General features: G+C 52.0%; 1 pseudogene; it reads left to right on the top strand.

Annotated features, from left to right (window-relative positions):
* LOC119974497 overlaps positions 1-23157 on the top strand; it is a 67174-nt pseudogene extending 44017 nt beyond the window's left edge.
* The last annotated feature ends 1146 nt before the right edge of the window (positions 23158-24303 follow it).

Genomic DNA, 24303 nt, shown 5'->3' with positions numbered 1-24303 from the left:
TACAAAACTCCCGACAATTTTACTCAACAAAATCTCTCAGGTTTACCTTATATCCCTGTTAGTACGCATGCATTAACACACTTCTGAATTCTGGAGGATTGATCAGTACTGCTTAAACTCTTGTAGTTCTTCTGTTTCCAATTGGATTTCTAATTCAAATTGTGGGTTCTCTCGGAGTGGTGGGGCCACTTCTAAGTCGGGTCCCGTCAGAGGTCGGCAGTAAATGTTGCTCGTTATGCTTTCCCTTAATTTGCTGTTATAATTACCTTTGCTCAAGAATCGCCAGGTATCTTTCTGATACCACCACATGGTTCAAACCGAATACTAATCAATGACTCGATACACCATTTAGTAAGTTTGAAATCAATGCAGATTTATTTACACACATAGTCAATTATTACTCATGCATAAACTCTACTCACTAAACTACAGCTACTACTAAAAGCCTATACTTAGCTTCAAGTGCCCATTCAGTCAGAGGAACAATGGCCATTGTCCGGTTCTGATACTGTTGGCTTCGAACTGGTATAGAATAGGAGGTAGGAGCGTCTATCCCGTAGCGTGCGTTGACCTTAGACTTACTTGGCTCGTGCTCGGCGGGCCTCTCGTCGCTAAGAGCCAAATGCCAAGGTGAAGGTGACGAAGAGGAGTAAAAGTAAGAGCAAGAGAGTGAACTGACCTTGGGGACTCTGCTTTATAGCCCCAGGGTTTTACGCCCTTCTGGGCGGACCCTGGACTTGGTCCCAATTAATTGGACCGTGTCCCAATCGTTTGTATCGATTCTCTCCAATAACGGGGTTGTTCCCCGATCGTTGGGCTCTAGGTAACCGTTGGCCTGCCTTTGTTTTAGCCTCCACTGGTGCCGGGGAGTCTGTCCTGGTACCGATTGTTTCAATGTTTCCTTTGTCCATGGAGATAGCTCATTACTATGCTAATGGCTTGTAGTTTCAGTTCTTTTCTGAGTTCTGCAATCCACAGGAAACCTTGCACATGCTTGTTTTTTTCTAGTGCTGTCTATTTTTCCCTGCACTCTTTGCGAGTATCCATTTTGGAATCGGGACGTGGCCACACCAGGTGGCTACAAGGGGCCCAGTTACTTTCAGCATCTGATAAATCATAGAAAATCCTACTTCTGGGTTAGACTGAATTCTAATGAAACGATAAAGACCATGGGTGGCATTCTCCGTTCCTTCAGCCAGCCAATGGGGTTCACCATTGTGGCCACCCCACGCTGTTGGGAAAACGCGGACGTGGGTGTGCTGCCTGTGGACCGGAGGATCCTGCTGACAGAGAATTCAGCTGCATACCTATGATAGGTCATCTGCTTCTTCTCAGTAAAAGCTTCCTTCACTGTCATGAAATCTAAATAACGAATGTAAGCCCTTATTCATCTTTAATTATATTTGTTATTTGATAGTTTGTGAAGACTGCAAGACATTTTTTATTGAAGAATGCCCTGTGCATGGTCCTCCAGTATTCATCAAGGATGCGGTTGTTGAATTCAGCCAACCAGACAGAGCACGTTTAACCCTTCCAGAGGGTCTCAGCATTGCAACCTCGAAAATTCGAAATGCCGGTCTTGGTGTGTGGAATGAAGGGAAGGTTATTCCCAAAGGAGTTCACTTTGGACCCTATGAAGGAATCGTATCAAATGAAGAATCAGCTGCTATCAATGGATATTCATGGATGGTAAGTTCCTAAAATGGTATTCAAGTTTCTTACTTGTTTGAAAAGAAAGTTCAGGCCTTATTTGAATGCAATAAAAAAAATATTTAGAATACCCAATATTTTTTTCCGATTGAGGGACAATGCAGCGTGGCCAATTCACCTAACCTGCACATCTTTGGGTTGTGAGGGTGAAACCCACGCAGACATGAGGAAAATGAGCAAACTCCACACAGACAGTGACCCGAGGCTGGGATCGAATCCGGGCCCTCAGTGTTGCAGGCAGCAGTGCTAACCACTGTTCCACCGTGCGGCCCTTTTTGAATGCAATTTCAATAATTTATTTCAGGTTTCTGTTCCTGGTTGCTACTGGGTTCAACTGATAAGTTGAAAACAATTGAAGACAAAATCAGTTTCGCTCTGATCTTTCTCATATTGATCTGGCCTCAAAACTTGTAGAGATGTTCAAAACTGAAGTCTGCTATTACTGGGTATGTTCATTGGAGGCCTGGTAGTAACCAAGGAAATCTTTGAGCAGCAGACACCGCCAACAAGAAGCAAGAAAGCAAACAAACCTAAATCAGACTAAAACCCACTTTTCTCTCTCCATGTCGACCAACTTTTTTTTTTCACTTCTCACTTCACTGCTCACAACTTTTTCTCACCTCAGCTGATTTTGTGATTCCCTCTGTTTCTCTGCTCCCTCCTCTTCCTCTGTCCCTGAACCAGTTCTTCTCCACCATCTCCTTCTCTTCCATCTCTGTTTTCTATCTTCCCTCCATTTAGTTTATTGATACATCTTCACAGACACATGAGGAAGATGATATTGGGGTCAGGATTATTGGGTCTTTGGCTGAGTTGAGACTTCCATGGGTTTGTAGATGACGGGTACATTGCATGTTTTTAAAACTAACCTGATGATTTCCCCATGTTGGGAAACTGATTTCATTTGGGGAGCAATGGATTAGATCCTTGAGGCAGCAGAGTGGGAAATGGTTAGATCGGGCCAAGCTAATGCTAGGAGGAAGATGTTGAAGAGATGGCAACATGACAGAGAGCATGGCCTTGACTTAATGCAGGGATCATTCATCACTTTGCAAAGCTCTCTGAGAGTGTTCACCACTTCTATGTTTGTTGCTTTTATGGAGCTCTACGCTTTTTAATTCAAAGTATAGTCACAGAAAACAGAAAAGGATTTGTTTAAGTTTTACTGAAGAAGTGGGAGGCCAAGACTAGCTTTTTGCAATTTATGTTCAGCTTAACCTCTTGCTAAAACAAAGGTCATGATGTGGAGATGCCAGCGTTGGAATGGGGTGAGCACAGTAAGAAGTCTTACACCAGGTTAAAGTCTAACAGCTGGCAGATCCGGTGGGAAACTCCCTGCAAAACCCACCGCAAATGAACTTGGAAATTTTTCTGTAAAATTCCGCCCAATGTTGACTTAAAGTCTAAGTCTGAGGAAGGAGCAGTGCTCCAAAAGCTTGTGTTTGAACCAAACCTGTTGGACTTTAACCTGGTGTTGTAAGACTTCTTACTAAACTAAAGGTAAAATTGATTTTCTAACTTTGAAGTTTCCAATCCTTTTATTAAAATATCTTTCTGCAGATCAGTAAAGGCAAGCAAGATTTTGAGTATATTGATGCGAAGGATGAATCTAGTTCAAATTGGATGAGGTAAGGGAAGACTCATACAATGTCATCAGGATCTGCGAACCTTGGCCCCAACCAATCTCCTCAGCCTGAATAATCACCCTCAGCCCACTCCAGCTGATTGGACTGATTTCCTCAGCTCTCCCTCTGTCTGACAATGTCTCCTTCATTGCTCACAGTCCGCAGCTGCATCATTATGCCACAAGAGAATCTGCTCAACAGCCAGACAGCCTCACAGTCTGGGTGGCTGTGTCAACATTGGGCGGAATTTTACAGAAAAATTTCCAAGTTCATTTGCGGCGGGTTTTGCAGGGAGTTTCCCACCGGATCTGCCAGCTGGTTTCCCACCGCTGTGAAACGACGTTTAGGGTGGGATTCTCCGACCGCATTCACCCGCCAACCAGAGAACCCCAGCTGAGGTCAATGGATTTTTCCAATGTCGGCGCACCGATCATGGCATTCTTACGGTGGGCGGGGTGGAAGAATCCAGCACTCAGTCATTTATTTGGGTGCTAGAAATTTCTCTCCGGTTTAGCCCACACTTGGGGCGGAATTTAACGCAAAAGTTTCTAAGTTCATTTGTGGCAGGTTTTTCCTGCCAGCTGGTGGCAGGAAGGAGATGAGCACTGGATTGGGGATGATGGACACTGGATTGGGGATGATGGACACTGGATTGGGGATGATGGACACTGGATTGGGGATGATGGACACTGGATTGGGGATGATGGACACTGGATTGGAGATGATGAGCACTGGATTGGGGATGATGAGCATTGGGTGGGCATGGTGGGAACTGGTTTGGGGATGATGAGCATTGTGTGGGGATGGTGGACACTTGATTGGGGATAATGGGGAGGCACGGTGGTTAGCACTGTTGCCTCACAGTTCCAGGGTCCCAGGTTCAATTCTGGCCTCGGGTTACTGTCTGTGTGGAGCTTGCACTTTCTCCCTGTGTCCCCGTGGGTTTCCTCCAGGTGCTTCGATTGCCTTCCACTGTCTATAGAAGTGCAGGTTAGGTGGATTAGTTCTGCTAAATTGCCCTCAGTGTCCAAAAGTTTAGATTAGGTTGGGTTACAAGGATAGGGAGGAGGTGTAGGTTTAAGTAGGGTACTCTTTCCAAGGGTTGGTGCAGACTCGATGGGCCAAATGGCCTCCTTCTGCACTGTAAATTCTATGAACACTGCCGGCGAGTTCCCCACTGCTATAAAATGACACTTAGGGCATGATTCATACAGAAGGAAACAAAGTCCCCAACCAGCGCGTTTAGCCGTGTGTTTCCCGGCACCCACAGTGCCGAGAAATACAGAGCAATTCAACCTGACACGCGTTGAATAAGGGGCCTGAACGGAGAACGTGCAGCCGAGGCCTCACATAGCCCCGTTTTGTAAGGTGGGGAGCTCCATTCGCCAGGATTCCCCATTGTAGCGAGGGGTCGGGATGGCATTTAAAAACAGAATCCCGGTCTCCGACGCCCCTGAAATAGTCCTCAATGTCCTCCTCCCACCAAGCCCAAACGTCATGCCCCCCCCCCCCCCCCCCCCCCACAACACCCATGCTGGACAACCCCAGCTCATTGCGAATGCAAATTGCCAGTTTGGCAGTGCAAACCTAGCACCCTGGCAATGCCGATGCCAGTTGGCAATGCCACCTGGGTACCTAGGCAGGGCTCAGCTGGCACCCAGGTGGCACTGCCAGGATGCCAGGCTAGCACCGCCGGGATGCCAGGCTGGCACTACCAGGGTACCCACATGGCACCAGTGCCAGAGCACCATCCTATATTTTAAAAAACATTTAGAGTACCCAATTCATTTTTCCAATTCAGGGACAATTTAGCATGGTCAATCCACCTACCCTGCACATCTTTGGGTTGTGGGGGTGAAACCCATGCAAACACATGGAAAATGTGCAAACTCCACATGGACAGTGACCCCAAGCCGGGACCGAACATGGGACCTCGTCGCCATTCAGGGGCTGGTTTAGTACAGTGGGCTAAACAGCTGGCTTGTAATGCAGAACAATGCGAGCAGCGCGGGTTCAATTCCCGTACCAGCCTCCCCGAATATGTGCCGGAATGTGGCGACTAGGGGCTTTTCACAGTAACCTCATTCAAGCCCACTTGTGACAATGAGTGATTATTATTATTATGAGGCAACGGTGCTAACCACTGCATCACCATGCTGTCCTCGCACCATACTTCCCAAAGGGCATACGGCTATGGCCCTCTGATCCCCTGGGGGACTTCCACGAGCACCTTTCCCTCTGGTCCCCGTTTGTGGGGACCAGTGCTGAACGGTGCTCAGCCGAGGTCTCTTGAGGCGAAAGGGTTCAATCCCCAAAGCCTCAGGTACGTCAGGAATTTGAACATTAGAGTGATTCTTACTACCTCGCTCTAATCTGTAGATTTGCAAAAAAGTGATCCCACCCATTGTGGGCAGGATTTGCATCGCAGCGTGTCACGAGATCCAACAGGAGTGGAGTCTCCCCGCTTTCATCATCCGGGTGCTCTGGTGTCCTCTCTTACGGGCCAGACTTTCGAGGACCCCAAAGTATATCGTGGAGTTCACCTGACCCATAACTTTGAATGGATTGTGGTTAGGGGGAACACATGGGCCTACTTTCCAGGTGTGGTACCACAGAGAACTAAAGTACTTTTAAATTAAAAGAATGTTTATTTATGAAGCCAATTAACACTTTATAAACCCACAGTAAACATCTTAACAACTATCAACACGAATCTTCCCCACAGATACAATATTCTATAAGTAACCCTTAATCTTTCCTTACAGCATCCCTCAGACAACAAACCCTTTTTAACACAGATCAGATTTACATTCACTACTGAGAACAGTTATCACTTTGAAATCCTCAAATGATCTGGCGACAGTCTTTAGATTGCAGAGAGAGATCCTTATACAGCTACTTGCTTTGCCTGCAGCTATCCAGCTCTCAAAACAAAACCAAACACACCCTGTCGCTGCCTGCTCAAAGCAAAAGTAAAGCAGACAGACAGCCGAGCTCCACCCACACTCTGACATCACTGCAGCTATTGATAAACACCCATTTCTTAAAGGTACATCCATGACAGCTATTCGATAAACACCCATTTATTAAAGGTACTCGCACATGACACCTCCCATTAGTCTCGAAAGATGTGCTGTTAGGTAATTTGGACATTCTGAATTTTCCGTCTGTGTACCCGAACAGGTGCCGGAATGTGGCGTCTAGGGGCTTTTCACAGTAATTTCATTGCAGTGTTGATGTAAGTCAACTTGTGACAATAAAGATTATTATTATTATGCCTTCGCACATCCCAAGCGGATTCCAGTGGGTAGGCGTGCTATGTAGCATGTGGGAGTTATTGCCTAGCATGGGGCCTCACGGTAGCATGGTGGTTAGCATCAATGCTTCACAGCTCCAGGGTCCCAGGTTCGATTCCCGGCTGGGTCACTGTCTGTGTGGAGTCTGCACGTCCTCCCCGTGTGTGCGTGGGTTTCCGCCGGGTGCTCCGGTTTCCTCCCACAGTCCAAAGATGTGCGGGTTAGGTGGATTGGCCATGCTAAATTGCCCGTAGTGTAAGGTTAATGGGGGGATTGTTGGGTTACGGGTATACGGGTTACGTGGGTTTAAGTAGGGTGATCATTGCTCGGCACAACATCGAGGGCCGAAGGGCCTGTTCTGTGCTGTACTGTTCTATTCTATCCCAATGAGACCTTGATGACCATGGACACTGTGCCTGAACACCTAGAATGCAGCGGCCAGCATCCGAACACCACCGAGTATACTCCGGCATGAACCAGGGAGGGGACCAGCACCCGGTCTAGGTAACGTTGTCTAGGGTGCAAGGTCTGTGGTCCGGTGAGCAGGGCCTCCTACTGCGACCGGATGTGTGTGAGCCACGCGTATCGATGCAGGGAGGGCTGGGGAGGAGATGCAATGGAGGAATGGAGGGTCCCAGGTGGAAAATATCGCTGGTTGCTGTTCTTGCACCCTCTCTAATACCTTACAGGTATTACACATGATGTACGATATCTTGGACCCTGCGGAACTTGCCCCAGTGGTGCTGCTGGCAGGCCGGAGGAGACAGCCATGGCAGAGTCGACAGAGACTTGAGGTGGCGCCACATATGCAGAGCACTGCCCCATTGCCTGAGGTCCCGGCCACCCAGCAGGTAAAGGAGATACCCAGAGGGGGAGGCCCGAAATAGCAGAAGGTGTACAGGCGTCACTAGCCTTTCAAACAGATGACGGACAGCATGTGCCGCAGAAGGCTCCACCTCAACAAGAGGATGATGTAGCACCTGTGCCATGTCCTTGCAGACTTGGCACCACGTGGAGGAGGAGGATACCCACCCCAGTGGCCGTCAAGGTTACCGCAGCCCTGAATATTTCCGCCTCAGAATCATTCCAGGGCTCAAGCGAGGCCATGCGAGGCATTTCCCAAGCTACAGCCCACAAGTGCATACATGAGGTCACAGTTGCCCTGCTTGTCCAGGCAGAAAAACCATTTGACATGGAGCAGGCCCAACAGGATGTTCGGGCAGCAGGATTCTGCTCCATCGCGGATTTAAGGGGCTAATAGATGACACGCATGTCGCCTTGCATGCACCTGATAGTCTGGGAGTGCCCGACATCAACAGGAAGATGTTCCAATCCCTGTGAACATCCAGCTCGTGTGCAACCGCCACATGAAGATGAAACACGTGTGTGCACTCTTCCCAGGGAGTGTGCATGTCAGCGGCGAGGGTCCGGAAAGCCTGGAGGACCAGAGATGCCCTCATCCTCGCCCACCTCACATGGGATGTGGCCCCGGTAGTCATTCCCCCTCTCACCACACATTCCCGACCGCCATCCCTCGGCCGTCCCCCTCTTCCCCTTTTCCATTCTCTCCCCGTGCCCCACCCCCACTTCCCACCCTCCCAGCTTTGGTGTAACAATATTCCAGGGCGATGGGATTGTGTCAACGGGTCACGGTGGACGGAAGGGGGATGATAATGGCCCGCAGAGTGCTGAGCGCTGGTGCTCCTCAATCTATGCCATAGCCTCACCCCTGCCTATCAGCTGAGGTCTCGCTCACATTCATCATCTGTACATATTGTACCTGGAGGTTAGGGGAGGAGCTGAGGACCCCCATGACTGGGGATATGGGGCATGGGATTGGTACTCAGACCCAATTGCAGAAGAAAGTGCCAGAGGTGCCATCCTGATCGAGGCCAACAGACTTCAATGGTGGACAGAAGTGTCCCCAACTGCCCTGATCTCCTGATAATGCCACCTCACTCACCCCAAATCTCCCATACCCCCACACCCTTCCCCCGCCACGACCCTTCCCCACTCCCCCCACTTACCCCTTACCCCACCCCTTACTACCAACCACCAGTGCCCCATTGGTAATCTTGATCTGTTTATCATCCCATGCTCTACTGCTGCCTCTAGGTGTGACCCCAGGATGCACATCAGAGGTGGAGATAGCCAGCTGTTTACCGCGTCCCTCAGCCCTCGATGCCCGACGGATGTCCTCTGGGACTGGAGGGCACTGGCGCATTTGCCGGTGGCACATGCCTCGCTTTGCGCCACTGTACCAGTTGCTGCCTGCGAGACGCGCCATAGTCAGGGGAGTGGTATTCGTGGGTGCACCCCCTCCTCCTGGTCGGTGCTCATAGCACCCTGGGATTCACATCGGAATGGGGGAGGGAAACTGGCTTGAGCCATGAGTACCCCTGCTTCATCCGGCTCTGCAACAATGGCACCGAGGAGACCAGCCCCAAGATTCGAGGATGCAGATCTGGTAAGGCTCCTAGACCCTGTGGAGGCCAGGAAGGAGGTCCTGTTCCTCCGCAGAGTCCAGGAGAGTCAGCCACAGGGCAGCCAGTGCTGCCTGGGATGAGGTGGCAGCAGTTGTGAGTTTGGGGAGTGTGCAAGGAGGACTGGCCTTCAGTGCCGAAAAAGTTCTACGACCTACACTGGGCAGCACGAGTGATGCCAATGTCCCCTGGCCCCCTCCCCCTCAACACCCCAAGGGAGCAGAAACCACCCATTTCCCATGCAAACCCCAAACTTCCCTCCATCCCCTCTCCCTTCAACCCCACCCCAAACCTCCTTTCACACCTCCATTCCCACCACTGTCAACCACACGTTGCTCATAATGCCCCCTCTGCGTCTCCTCAGGAAAGCTCTCCCATAATCGTCAGGAGAAGGCCCAGACTGGCGGAGGTATGCCGGATTTCACAATCCTCACCTCCTTCGTGGAGCAGGCCTTGGAGGTGACCAGGATGGTCGAGGACAGGGCGGTCACCCATGCGGAGGCTGGCAGACGCCGCAGAGGTGAGGAACCTCTAGGCACCACCTGGAGGACCTGTCAAACACCAGTTGTTATTGCCTTACTGACCGAGCTATCCCTCCCATTGACCACATGTCCATTCTCCCATTGGTGCCACAGCAGACGGAGCCGGCCCATCCCGGGCGGGCTCACCCTTTCCTGCCTCCCAAGAGACCACCTCGGAGGACATCTCCGAGAATGTAACATTATAGTCGTGGCACAGCTGTCATCCCCACCATCCACCAGCGCTGATACACACACCTCAGTGGGACATGTTAGCGGTCAGGCTTCTGGGGCACAGTCTGGTGAGTACCATACTGCTGATGATGCGCATCTGGTGGAGGAAGGAACCTCGGTCAGACAGCAGTCAGAGGATTGCGAGATCCCAGGACCCAGCTGGGTCCCAGCCTAATGCTGAGCTTGTGGTACAGGGTTACCTGGACCTGATTGAGATGATAGGGAGCAGCTGCGACATTCAGAGAGAGATGTCAGTGTCTCTCCAGTAGGTCCATGGCCGATTGGAAGAGTCCCAGATCTACAGGCACTGGAGATGTTGCCGGCAATGCTTCGCACCGACGGCAACTCTGCTCGGGTGTCAAGCCTGGTGCATGATGCCGGCACCATTAGTGAAGGTGTCCAAGGAGTCGCGCAGTCGGTGATGGCCATGGCTGAGTTTCTCGGCAGAATGTCTGACTCGATGGGGCATGTCACCCAGTATCATGCCGACCTTGATGAGGTTCTCCAGGACATATCCCGCTCTCAAATGGGCATGGCCGAGGTGCTGCGGAGGTTGTCCCAGTCGCAGGTAGGCATTGCCAAGGCACTGCAGAGCATGTCCCAGTCACTGAGGAGCATTGCCAAGTGCGGCGACATGTTGGTGCAGACCATGGAGAACCACCAGGGCTGGCAGAGCCAGATTATACAGGGACAGCTGGGGTTCGAACCAGCTGCCCCTCCGTCCCAAGGTGAAGCCCCTATGCGCACTGAGCGGGAGTTGTGGGCGCTGACCATCCTATAGAGTGGCGGCAGTGGCCACCACCTCCGCCGTGTTCCACCCCTCTAATGAGGCTGCGTCTCGCAGTCAGCACACTTAACAGGACAGCACGACTGTACTTGTACCATCGACAAGTGCACCGAGGCCTTCCGGCCTCAGAGCCCCAGAGGGCGCCCGCCAGGGGCATTGAAGGTCATGGGACGAGGTAGACAGCTGGCTGCCTCCACCTCTTATGTGCATCCGAGGGAACACCTGGATATAGTGGTAGAGCTAGGAGAGCCAAGCACATTGACGATTACTGAGGGCACCGGGGTGAGTGGAGGGGGAGTAGGTAGGGGATTGGGGGGGGGGGGGGGGGGGGAGAACAGCATCTTCGGGACAGTGGGGAATTATAAAACATATTAAACACCAGTACACTACCAGTATGTCTCTGTCACTTTCTTCGGCAATGCGGACCAACCTCAGATCCCTTGGCCCATCTCTCCAGACATCCCCTCATCCACCTATGGCGCCACCCCAGTGAGGATCCCTCACCCCCAGCTGAGGGTCCCCCACTCCCCACCGAGCAAAGGGGAAGCAAGCCAAGCACCCCGGGCTCTTTGCCTGTGAGCAATCATGGCTGCTCACCTCCTCGGCTCTCCACAGAAACCCTTCCGCCAACGTCACGTTTTTGAAAATGAGTACTAATCGACGCCAGCGTGAGCACTGCTGGGGAGGCTGCTGAATGACAGGAGGCTTTCGGATATGGGGTGGCTCTCGTTAATTGTATGGAAATTAGGGGAAATGATTTCAGGTGGGGATATGATTTCAGGTACTTGCAGATGCGGGACTTTGTCCGCAGACAGGTCCCATCCTTCCCACATCTCCCGCCAATAGGGATCCAAGACAGAATAGTTTCTGGAGGAGAAGGAGGAGAGGGTAGAGTCTCAGATATTTATAAGGTGCTCATGAAGGGTGAAGAGTCCCAGACAGAGGAACTGAAACTCAAATGGGAGGAGGGGCTTGGCGGGGAGATGGAGGACGGGCTGTAGGGAGAAGCCCTGTGTAGGGTAAACTCAACCGCAACATGTGCCAGGCTTGTCCTGATTCAATTTGAGGTCGTTCACCGGGCCCACACGATGGTAGCTCGGATGAGAAAATTCTTTGGGATAGAGGATAAGTGCGCTAGATGCGGGGGAGGACCAGCAAACCGCGTTCACATGTTTTGGGCATGTCCTAAGCTTAGGGGGTACTGGGAGGGATTTGCGGGGATCATGTCCCGGGTGCTAAAAACAAGGGTGGTGATGAGTCCAGGGGTGGCAATTTTTGGGGTTTCGGAAGACCCGGGAGTCCAGGGCGATAAAGAGGCCGATGTTCTGGCCTTTGCTTCCCTGACAGCCCGGCGACGAATAATGCTGGCATGGAGGGACTCAAAACCCCCGAAGACCGAGCTATGGCTTTCGGACATGTCAAGTTTTCTTGGTATGGAACAAATTAAGTTCGCCTTGTGGGGATCTGGACCGGGGTTTGCCCGAAGGTGGCAACCATTCGTCGACTTCTTCACGGGAGAGTGAATATCAGCGGGGGGGGGGGGAGAGATTAGAGTAGAGTAGGAGGGATAGATAGGCGGGTAGTGTTGATGGGAGAGGAGCGGGCTTGTGCAGTATGGTTCGATTGAAGTATTGATTTTACGTTGATGTTTGCACATTTTTGCCTTTTTTGGTTTTTTTTTGTTGTTATCTGTAACTGTTTACAATGCCGAAAAATACCTCAATAAAATTGTTTGGTTAAAAAAAAATTGTATGGAAATTGGGCTCAAGTGGTGCAAATTCTTTTTTTGCCTCGCTACGGTGAGATCCTGATTTTGCCGATGGGAGCGGGCCGGTTGCATCTCAAGCTGTTTGGCGCCTGGTGCGGTTCTCATTTTTGGCCTCTCCCACAATTCACTGGCCTCGTTTGGCTTGAGCGAGAGCGTAATGATGCCGGAAGATCGTGCCCTGAGAATTTCTTTTGGCACTGAGGAGCTGAACTCGGAGATCAGGTTGCCATTTTGAAAGGATGCCCAGACCTCTCAGTGAGCGTGTGGGTCCCTCGCATACTCCACCCATGGCAATGTCAACACCCATACACATGGGCATTACCCTATACTCCCCCAAGTGAGGACACCCCGCTCTGGGGTCCTCGGGGCCCCCCTCTTCAGACACCACCCGCCACACACCCAACCTCCCAGAGGCCCCTACTTACCTGCTGTGCACCTTTCTCATCCTTTATACTCCCCTCCACCCCCCTTCCATGGGCACGGTCCTGCCTTAGACCCTGACCCTTGGCAGTGCCACCTGGGCACCCTTGCACTGGCACCCAGGGGGTGCTCCTGCTGGCTAGGGAATGCCAGGATAGCAGTGCCAAATGACAGCTGGGCAGTGTCAATGTGCTCGCATTCCAGGGGAAGGGCCAGGGAACCACCTGCACTGTCCCTGACCACACAGGGATATACGAGGACCCCGCGAGACCTCTCAGGTGTCATTTCATATGGTCCACGTTTGTGTGGACCAGTACTGAATGGCACCTGGCTGCAGTCTCCCTGGGGAGGCTGGGAAATCCCTAGAGGCCGGTGGGTACCGGGTGAGCTCGCTGATGCACTATTAATTACGACGAGACGAGAGTAGAGAGTAATCGAGGCTTTATTAAGCAGAGATGTGTGGCCTCCAGCAGCTGCTACCAGAATGGAAGCAGCTCAGTTCTGCACACACATTTATACTCCGCCTACTGGGCGGAGCCAGCAGGCAGGGACTTATCCCCGTACCTAAAGTACAGGAGCCTCACCATATTACCTCAAATAATCATCGTTACAACTATTATACAATCAGTGGTGACTACCACATTCACCCCCTGTTAGAAAAAGAGTCCAGCGGGGATGGTGGAAAAATTTACCGTTTGGTGAAAAATTAAAGTTTACAGTTCGGTGAAGAATTTACTAATTCAGCCGGTCGGGTGCCTTGATCCTTCGCTGTGAGTGCCTCGGTCCGGGTGGTGATGCGGGCGCCGACTTGGTCGCCTGTGCCTCCGGGAGCGTGTTGTCCTCATCTTCATCCCCGGGTGTAACCAGTGGGAGGATGGATCGTCCTGGGGCGGAGGCTGTAGTGAGGTGCGCTGGGGAGGGCTGGGTGGCGCCGGGGCAACCGGAGGAGGAGGGTGTCAGGTGCTGGGCAGTGGGTGGGGATCCAGCTGGTGCCAGGTCCCGGAGGGAGACTGTGTCCTTGCGCCCATCGGGATACGCCACGTAGGTGTACTGCGGGTTTGCGTGGAGTAGTTGTACCCTTTCAACCAATGGGGAGGGAGGCCTTCTCCAGGTGCGCTCGGTCTGGCCGGTAGAAGTGCGGTTTGCACTCCGCGCAGACCTGGCAGTCTCTGGTGACAGCCCTGACCTCTGCAATGGAGTAGGGCAGGTTGCAGGCCTTTAGGAAGTGAAAGAACCGGGTGACCCCTGGGTGCCAGAGACCATCGTGTAGGGCCCTAAGTCGGTCCACTTGTGCGCGTCATGGACCGTGTGCAAGGTGGCCTTGGCGATGTCTGCCTTGATGCAGTTGAAGGCCTGGTGGGCCTCAGCCGTCAGGGGGAAAACTGTGGACTGAATCAGTGCCTTGATTCATTGACTATGCCTTGCCCGCATAGTTAGGGACCCACTGGGCATAATAGGAGAAAACCCCAGTCAGCGTTTCAGGGCCTTGGGGCAGTGGGGAAGGGGGAGTTCCATGAGGGGACACATGTGGTCGGGATCGGGCCCTAGAATTCCGTTTTCCACAACATAGCCAAGGATGGCTAAGCGGTTGGTGCGGAACACGCACTTCTCCTTATTGTACGTGAGGTTAATGTGTTTGGCGGAGTGGAGTAATTTGAGGAGGCTAGTGCCATGGTCCTGCTGGTCGTGGCCGCAGGTGTTGACATTATCTAGGTACGGGAAGGGACCCTAAGGAAATGGTAAAGGCGGCCATCTGCTTCGAACCCCCTTCTAACAGGCGCTGGTGATGTACGCCAACCCCATGCCCGTAACAAAAGCGTCCCTGATTAAAAGTTACGAATGTTCGACTGCCGAAACTGCCTGGCAATTCCAGTTCCTCACCAGGATGTGCAGGGTACGCCAGAAATCGTCTAAAGACTCACCGGGGAGTTGCTGCCTCGTGGACAGGAGGTGCCTGGCATAGAGTTCGTTGATCGGGCGAATATAATGTCCTTTCAGGAGCTCCATTGCTTCTGTGTAAGTGGGCGCATCCTGGATAACAGGATAAATATCAGAGCTCACCCGTGAATAAAGGACTTGGAGCTTCTGTGCGTCCGAGTGTTGTTCGGTCGATGATCGGAGGTAGCTTTCGGAGCAAGCTAGCCAGTGGTCGAAGGCCGACGTAGCGTTGACTGCTTGAGGGTGCAGCTGTAGGCAATCAGGCTTGATAAGTTCCATCGCTGTAACATCTCTGCTTAATAATCATCGTTAGAACTATTATACAATCAGTGGTGACTACCACACTGGCCTAAGTGGGTGTAAAGCCTAATTACACTTGCGCTGTTTGATCACACCCCCTTTGGACAGGATTCTAAATTTGATGCCTTGCGGGACTTGAGTATATCCCGTGAGGTGCAAAGGCAGCTGGGAAGCCTGGGGAGGTCTCCCCCGGGATCTGCCGGTCTTGTTGCGCAGCCGGTAGATCACATCCAATCAAACATTACCAAGAAACAGCCTGGATCTACCTTTGTGCAGATTTCCTAATAACTTATTTTACACATCCAAGGCACAGGGGCCTTTGAATTTAAACAAGTGCATCGATCAGAGTGAGTTTTGGGGAAATGAAGGGAGTTGGGCAGTGTAATGGTTTCCAAGGAAACATCCCACCAAGGTATCTGTGTCCCTTTTTCTGTGTTTGACATGGTGCCTGACAAATGGTTGCTGCAAAATACTGGGCTTCTTTTTGAAGAGCGCAGCAGGAGGACTTGGAAACCATGAACATATTGCAGGGCACATCGATCCCCTCCTCTCAACTCCTTCTCAATCTGCCCAGAAACGTTCGGGTGATTATTTTAATATATACACTGGATTCATTGGTCTTCTCTGAATGATGTCTCCTGACAGCGTGTTTAAAGTTGAAATTTGGCAATAGCTGGAGGCACGCCCCGTCAGTCGAACACACTATACAAACATGTCTCTCATTCTGTATGCATGCCACATTTTGAACTGAGCTTTCACCAGTTCTGTATTCACTTCTCTTGTCCCAGATTTGTTAACTGTGCCAGAAAGGAAGAGGAGCAGAACCTTGTAGCCTTCCAGCAGCAAGGGAAAATTTATTACAGGAGCTGCAAGCCTGTTCCTCCTCGGTGTGAGCTGCTGGTCTGGTACGGTGATGAATATGCAAAGGAACTCGGCATCAAATGGACGACAATGTGGACAGCAAAACAAGTATCAAAATGTAAGGATACTGACCTGGGGCAAAATTCTCCGAGGACCTGGGCGACGCCCATTACCGGCGGGCAAAAGCGGTGCGGATGACTCCGGGGTCGGGGCCTTCTTTTAAGCCGTTAATCTCCGTTCCCGAAAGGGCCAGCAGCGGGCTGACGCTGTTTGCGTCAGTTTCACCCACTGCGGAAGTGGCGCGTTGAGAGAGAGAGAGGGGACGTGTACCGGCGTTGAGGGGGGTGGGGTAACGGCGTTGAGAGGGGTGGGGGTACCGGCGTTGAGAGGGGGGGGTAATGGCGTTGACAGGGGGGGTACCGGCGTTGAGAGGGGGGGTACCGGCGTTGAGAGAGAGAGGGGGGGTTACCGGCGTTGTGAGGGGGGGTACCGGCGTCGAGAGAGGGGGGGGTACCGGCGTCGAGAGAGGGGGGGGTTACCGGCGTTGTGAGGGGGGGTACCGGCGTCGAGAGAGGGGGGGGGTACCGGCGTCGAGAGAGGGGGGTACCGGCGTTGATGGGGGGGTACCAGTGTTGAGAGGGGGGGTACCGCCGTTGAGAGAGAACGGGGGTACCGGCGTTGAGGGGGGGGTACCGGTGTTGAGAGGGGGGGGTACCGGCGTTGAGAGAGAGGGGGGGTTACCGGCGTTGAGAGAGGGGGGGTACCGGCGTTGAGAGAGAGGGGGGGTACCGGCATTGAGAGAGGGGGGGTACCGCCGTTGAGAGAGAGGTGGGGTACCGGTGTTGAGAGGGGGGGTACCGGCGTTGAGAGAGAGGGGGGGGGTACCGGCGTTGAGAGAGGGGGGGGGTACCGCCGTTGAGAGAGAGGGGGGTACCGGCGTTGAGAGAGGGGGGGGTACCGGCGTTGAGAGAGGGGGCGGTACCGCCGTTGAGAGAGAGAGGGGGGGTACCGGCGTTGTGAGGGGGGGTACCGGCGTCGAGAGAGGGGGGGTAACGGCATAGAGAGGGGTGGGGGTACCGGCGTTGAGAGGGGGGGTAATGGCATTGAGAGGGGGGGGTACCGGCGTTGAGAGGGGGGTACCGGCATTGAGAGAGAGGGGGGGGTTACCGGCGTTGTGAGGGGGGGTACCGGCGTCGAGAGAGGGGGGGTACTGGCGTCGAGAGAGGGGGGGTACCGCCGTTGATGGGGGGGTACCAGTGTTGAGAGGGGGGGTACTGCCGTTGAGAGAGAGGGGGGGGGTACCGGCGTTTAGAGGGGTGGGGTACCGGTGTTGAGAGGGGGGGTACCGGCGTTGAGAGAGAGGGGGGGTTACCGGCGTTGAGAGAGAGGGGGGGGGTACCGGCGTTGAGAGAGAGGGGGGGGGTACCGGCGTTGAGAGAGGGGGGGTACCGCCGTTGAGAGAGAGGGGGGGTACCGGCGTTGAGAGAGGGGGGGGTACCGGCGTTGAGAGAGAGGTGGGGGGAGTACCGGCGTTGAGAGAGAGAGGGGGCGGTACCGCCGTTGAGAGAGAGGGGGGGGTACCGGCGTTGAGAGAGAGGTGGGGGGGGGGTACCGGCGTTGAGAGAGAGAGGGGGGGGGTACCGTCGTTGAGAGAGGGGGGGGTACCGGCGTTGAGAGGGGGGGGGGTACCGGCGTTAAGAGAGGGGGGGGTACCGGCGTTGAGAGAGAGAGGGGGGGTACCGGCGTTGAGGGGGGGGGGTACCGGCGTTGAGAGACAGGGGGGGGTACCGGCGTTGAGGGGGGGGGGTTCCAGCGTTGAGAGGGGGGGGGGGCGGCGTTGGAGGGGGGTAGGGGGTGGTAAGGGGGGTAGGGGCATTGGAGGGGGGTAGGGGTGGTGGGGGGTAGGGGTGGTGGAGGGGGATAGGGGTGGTGAGGGGGTTGGGGCGTTGTAGGGGTGGTGAGGGGCGGTGAGGGGTTGGGGTGGTGAGGGGGGTAGGGTGGTGAGGGGGGTAGGGGTGGTGAGGGGGTAGGGGTGGTGAGGGGCGGTGAGGGGGGTAGGGGTGGTCAGGGGGGTAGGGGAGGTGAGGGTGGTAGGGGTGGTGGGGAGTTGGGGTAGGGGGCAGCGTCTGCAGTGGGGGGGGCGACGGATGCCCAGGGCCAACACACCGTCGCCCCCCCTCTGCACGCCGCTGCCCCCTACCTCAACCCCCCCACCATCCCTACCCCCTCACCACCACCCCTACCCCCCTCCCCAGCACCCCTACCCCCCTCCCCACCATCCCTACCCCCCTCCTCACCACCCCTACCCCCCTCACCGCCCCTCACCACCCCTACCCCCCTCCAACGCCCCTACCCCCTCACCACCCCTACCCCCCTCACCACCCCTACCCCCTCACCACCCCTACCCCCCTCACCACCCCTACCCCCTCCAACGCCCCTACCCCCCTCACCACCCCTACCCCCCCTCACCACCCCTACCCCCTCCAACGCCCCTACCCCCCTCACCACCCCTACCCCCCTCACCACCCCTACTCCCCTCACCACCCCTACCCCTCCAACGCCCCTACCCCCTCCCACCACCCTACCCCCTCCAACGCCGCCCCCCCCCCCCTCAACGCCGGTAACCCGTCCCCTCTCTCTCAACACTGGTACCCGTCCCCTCTCTCTAAATGGCGGTACCCCCCCCCTCTCTCTCATCGCCGGTACCCCCCCCTCCCTCTCAACGCCGGCACCCCCCCCCCTCCCTCTCAATGCCAGTACCCCCCCCTCCCTCTCAACGCTGGGACCCCCCCCCTCCCTCCCTCCCTCTCAACGCCGGTACCCCCCCCATCTCTCTCAACGCCGGTACCCGTCCCCTCTCTGTGTACGCCGCAACCCCCCCCCCCATCCACCCCACCCTCCCTCCATCCACCCCTCTCCAACGCCGCTACCCCCGCACTCGATGTAGGTAACTGAACGGCGTCAACCATCATCAATGGGTGACGCCGTTAAAAACCTACTGTGATTTTCGCCGACGTGACCCGTGGCCACGTCGGCGGGACTTCGGCCCATAGGGGCCGGAGAATTTTTCACCATAAAAATTAAATGACATCCCGCCGGCGCCAGCTGTTCTCCGAGGCTGCCGGCGGGATTTGCACAACGCCGGCTTTTGGCCGCTCGGAAAATTCAAAACCCGGCGGGAATAACGCCGCCGCTGGCCGATTCTCCGATCCTGCGTGGGGTCGGAGAATTTCGCCCCCGGACTGGGAACTTTAGTGAAAGTTTTTTTGTGTCCTGTAAGAATATCAAAGTGATAAAATTTCTCTTCTTGACTTGTTGATAAATTGAAGTCTGTTGGGTTAATGTTGCAGCTGTACAGTAGATACAAAATAGATTAGAGGAGAGGAAGCAGACAGTAATGCTGAATGGAATGGCTGTTCAACAAGCTGGAGCCAATTACAAGTGTTTCACCCAGTGGACAGTGTTTGGACTCCTGACCGTTTTGATACAAATCAATGACCAGGACGTGGGTAAAGGGAAGATCATATCAATGTTTACAGCTGACACAAAGCTTGAAAATAAAGTAAATAGTGAAGATGACGAATAAAGTCTGAGGAAGATGTAGATAGAGTGGTGCAATGGAAAGACACAGAGTAGATTAAATTTCAGGCAGGGAACAGTAAGGAGAGGCAATAGAAATGAAATGAGACAATGTGCAAGGGAATGCAGGAACAGAGACCTGGGACGGAATTCTCTGTTCCAATGCACCCGTTTTCTGGTGCCGCACGCCCCCACCACAGCGGGCTCCTCCTTCCCACAGCTGGCCAATGGGGTTTCCAATTGTGGGGACCCCCACGCCGGCGGGAAATCTGCGGGCGTGAGTGCGCTGCCGGCGAAACGGAGGACCCGCCGTCTGGGAATCCAGCAGCTGGAGATTCACATATTGAAATCTTTGAAGGATTGGACACAAATTAGAAAGGCAATTAGTAAGTAAGTAAAATATTCTCAGCTTTATAAATACAGGCAATGATTCCATGAATGAAAACCTTTCTAAACCACTATTCAGGGTGGACGAGAATAGAAATCTGGGAACCGCAGTTTAGAAAGAATGACAAGGTTTTAAAGAGTGTGTGGAGAGGTTTACCAGAACGGAATTAGAAATGGGAAACTTCACTTGTGTGTAAAGAGGTTAAAATCTTTCTCCTTAGTGTATGAAGGTCAAGAAGAGATTTAATTGTGATATTCAAAGTTATTTGAGGTTGTGATCGAGTAATTCAGGAGAAACTGTATCCACAGATCAGCTGTTTGTTAACCAGAGGATAAGATAATGAACTGAATGTGACTTCTGTGTTGTAATAGGATTTAGAAAGTAGTTGAAATCTTGAGTTTCAGCTTAATGTTATGTTTGGTTCATTGGGTTTCTGCATCTCTATCTGGATGTTAGGTGAGGCAGTGTAGTTACCCTTTGTACTCCTGGATTGGGAAAAGAGCAATTCAGCAAGTGTTCCTTTCCTGATCCCAAAACAGTGAGTTGTTGCTGTGTCAATTCTCCTCAGTTGGTTAGCAGAGGTCAGTCTGTAAGAGTTTGTTTCCACAGTGCCGGAAATCTTCTGGTTCCGTTCACGACGGGAATTGCTGCAGGATGGATGGATAATTTGAGGGACCAGGGAAAAGTCCGCTAACCTCATGTGGGAATTTCCTTTCCTGGGGCAGGAGGTTTTCAAGTTTAGACGGAATTGTTCTGTTAGAATCACATGGGATGTCCCAATTTTCATTAGATCCAATCTATTGCCTTTAGAAATGCAATCATTGTTGTTATTTAAGTGAATAGAACAGCTCAGCTGATACACAGCAAGGTCCCAACAACAGCGATAAGATAAATGATTTGACACAAGGACAACATCCTGCACTTCTTTATATTGAGCCATAGGTTTGATGTTGTCCACCTTAATGCACACGCAATGTGCAGTTTAGCACGCTTTGAGAGACTGGACCTCTGACAGTGCTGTACTCCTTCACTGAAGCTTTGCACTGTCCTTCTGGATTACAGACAAATGTCTCTTGAGCGAGACATGAACCCACAAGCTCTGCCTTGGATGTGAGAATGCAAACCCCTGAACCCTCCACCCCAATCTCCACACTTTCCTGAATTTATCTCCAAAAGAAACTTCTCAATGTTTCATCACACTGACATTGTCCTTCTTTCTTCTCCAGCAGGGGAACACGATGAGTGCCATCCTTGCCCTCATTGCAGTGTTGGATTTACCACTGCAGATTTCCTTCACAAACACATCAGAAGACATCCAGAATCCACGGAACATATTACAACAGGCCAAAACTCTCCTTCCAGCAATGGTCACCAAACTGAGCAGGGATTGTTTACACAATCTGCACAGGAGAGGGAATTTATAAAATCAAATTGTCTTCACCAGCATCATCAGATCCAAACAGGAGAGAAACTGTTTCAGTGTCCTGAATGTGGGAGAAGTTTGACACGGGCGGGGAGCCTCCGTACTCACCAGACGATCCACACAGGAGAGAGACCCTATAAATGTCCTGAATGTGGGAGGAGTTTCACACAGGCTGGGAGCCTCCATACTCACCAGAGGATCCACACAGGAGAGAGACCCTATAAATGTCCTGACTGTGGGAGGAGTTTCACACGGGCTGGGCACCTCCATGGACACCAGAGGATCCACACAGGAGAGAGACCCTATAAATGTCCTGAATGTGGGAGGAGTTTCACACAGGCTGGAGACCTCCATAATCACCAGAGGATCCACACAGGAGAGAAACCCTATAAATGTCCTGAATGTGGGAGGAGTTTCACACAGGCTGGGAACCTCCATAGACACCAGAGGATCCACACAGGAGAGAAACCCTATAAATGTCCTGACTGTGGGAGGAGTTTCACACGGGCTGGGAGCCTCCATGGACACCAGAGGATCCACACAGGAGAGAAACCCTATAAATGTCCTGACTGTGGGAGGAGTTTCACACAGGGCTGGGGAGCCTCCATGGACACCAGAGGATCCACACAGGAGAGAAACCCTATAAATGTCCTGAATGTGGGAGGAGTTTCACATGGTCTGGTGACCTCCATAGACACCAGAGGATCCACACAGGAGAGAGACCCTATAAATGTCCTGAATGTGGGAGGAGTTTCTCACAGGCTGGTGACCTCCATAAACACCAGAGGATCCACACAGGAGAGAGACCCTATAAATGTCCTGAATGTGGGAGGAGTTTCACAGAATCAGGGCACCTCCATAGACACCAGAGGATACACACAGGAGAGAGACCCTATAAATGTCCTGAATGTGGGAGGAGTTTCACAGAATCAGGGAGCCTCCATAAACACCAGAGGATCCACACAGGAGAGAGACCCTATAAATGTCCTGAATGTGGAGACAGCTTCGTTTACAGATATCAGTTGAAAGCTCACACTTGTTATGAAACCTGTCATCAGTGTGGGAAAGTCTTCAAAGATTCAGCAGCTTTTAAAATGCACCTGAGAAAATGTTTTGAAACCTAATGAAGGCAACTGTAAATAATTTATAGTTTTGTTCATTTTGAATATGTTTTCATATTTGGACAACCTTATCTCAAACATTACTATTATTGCGATTGCCAACCGTTTATTCTTTATGATGATTTTGTGTGGTTAATGCTGGAATAATAGGTGATTTCCATTGAGGTTGGAACATTTGGGACTCAGTTGTTCCAGCCTAAAGCCAGATCCTCTCTGAAATTGCGTTGTCAGTTTGAGCTTTTTAAATGTTCCCTCTGATATAAACTGCAGCACCTGCAGAACGTGTTACATTTGCAAGAATCTTTATCCGACCGACCTGTCATAACCTCTTCATTCTGATGGTGAAAGGTCACTGGGGTCAATGCTGTCTTGCTGCAGTCTGGTGAAATCTGTGTTGGTAAAGGTGTCAATCACTAAATATATGGTAATAAATGTAACCACTGAAAATGTAACTACTTTCGTTGCTGCTGCAAGTGTTGAAAACTGTTCCGTGTTGTGGACTGTGGTCCCAGTTACTATGTTCAAACACCTCCTCCCCACATGAACTTTTCAATATTTAATCATGACATGATCAATAAAATTCTGTTGTTGCTGTTTTGAAAGTTGAAGAAATTGTTAATAAAATTTTAAGCAGAAGCTGTTTGACAATTGAAAAGTTGAATGTGTTGAAATGTGTAATTTATTTAACTCAAGTTTGTTTGGTCAAAATGTGCTTTAATTTGTATTAATCTATTGTATTTCAATTATTTTGAAATCTTTAATCTGTGTCTATATTTGTCCAAATAAAATCTGTGTTGATGTTCATTGTTATTGAAACGTTATGAAAATTTGTGATCTGATTGTCAATGAGTTATTTATTTGACATGAATGGGCTGTAATTACCAACGAGCATCGGAAAGTGATGACTGATATTGCAAAACTTTAATGTTCACTTTCCTGCTCTTGAAAACTGCACTGAAGCCTCCAAACTGTGGGGTAACATGGAGTCTGCATCGGAAGAGTCTTCGCAGTCCCCAGAGTACTCCAGCTCCAGTTGATTCAAGGAGACCATGTGCCCTTCTTTACTGAACCAGCTGCTGGGAAGCAGCAAAGTTTAAAGGGCCTGGTGGAATCAACCGGCCTTGAGAGAGAGAGTCAAGAATGGGAGGGAGTGAGTGTGTGAAAGAGAGGGAAAGTGACTGTGTGTCAGGGGGAGAATGAGCGTGTAAGGGGTAAAGAGTGTGTGCTTGGGAGAGTGAGAAAGGGAGCTTCATTGTGAGAGTGTGTGCGAAAGAAAGACAAGAATGTGAGAGGGAGAAAGTGAGTGTGACAATGAGAGTCCGTGTGTGCCAAAAATGGCTGCATGTGAGCGAAAGGAAGGGAGAGAAACTGAATTTGTGTGAGGGGGAAAGTGAGTGTAAGAATAGTGAGTGCGCGTGAGACGGAGAATATGAGAGAATGAGTGTGTGAGAGCAGGGAGAGTGAGATGGAGAGAGTGAGGGGTAAAGTGAGCATGAGAGAAAGGGAAGGTGCGTGTGAGAAGAGTGAATATGTGTCTGACAGTGTAAGAAAGAGTGGAAGAGAGAAAAGGAGAGTGAGTGCGAGAGAGAGGAAGAGAGTGGTGGATGTGAGAACGGAAACAAGTGAATGTGAGTGAGTCAGAGACAGTGTCAGAGAGATAGAGTGTGAGTATGTATATCGGAGTGAGGGCGAGGGAGAGTGAGATTGTATGTGAGATTGAGAAAGTGCAGGTATGTGAGAAATGGGAGAGAATGTGAGGAGTGAGAATGGAAACGAGTGAATGTGTGTGAGAGAGTGAGTCCATGAGGGATTGAGTGTGAGTGTATATTGGAGTGACGGTGGGGATGAGGGA

The sequence above is a fragment of the Scyliorhinus canicula genome, chromosome 12 (assembly GCF_902713615.1).
Source record: "Scyliorhinus canicula chromosome 12, sScyCan1.1, whole genome shotgun sequence".
In the NCBI taxonomy this organism is placed as follows: Eukaryota; Metazoa; Chordata; class Chondrichthyes; order Carcharhiniformes; family Scyliorhinidae; genus Scyliorhinus; species Scyliorhinus canicula.
Note: the sequence above shows the minus strand (reverse complement) of the source record. Positions and strands in the feature narration are given on the sequence as shown.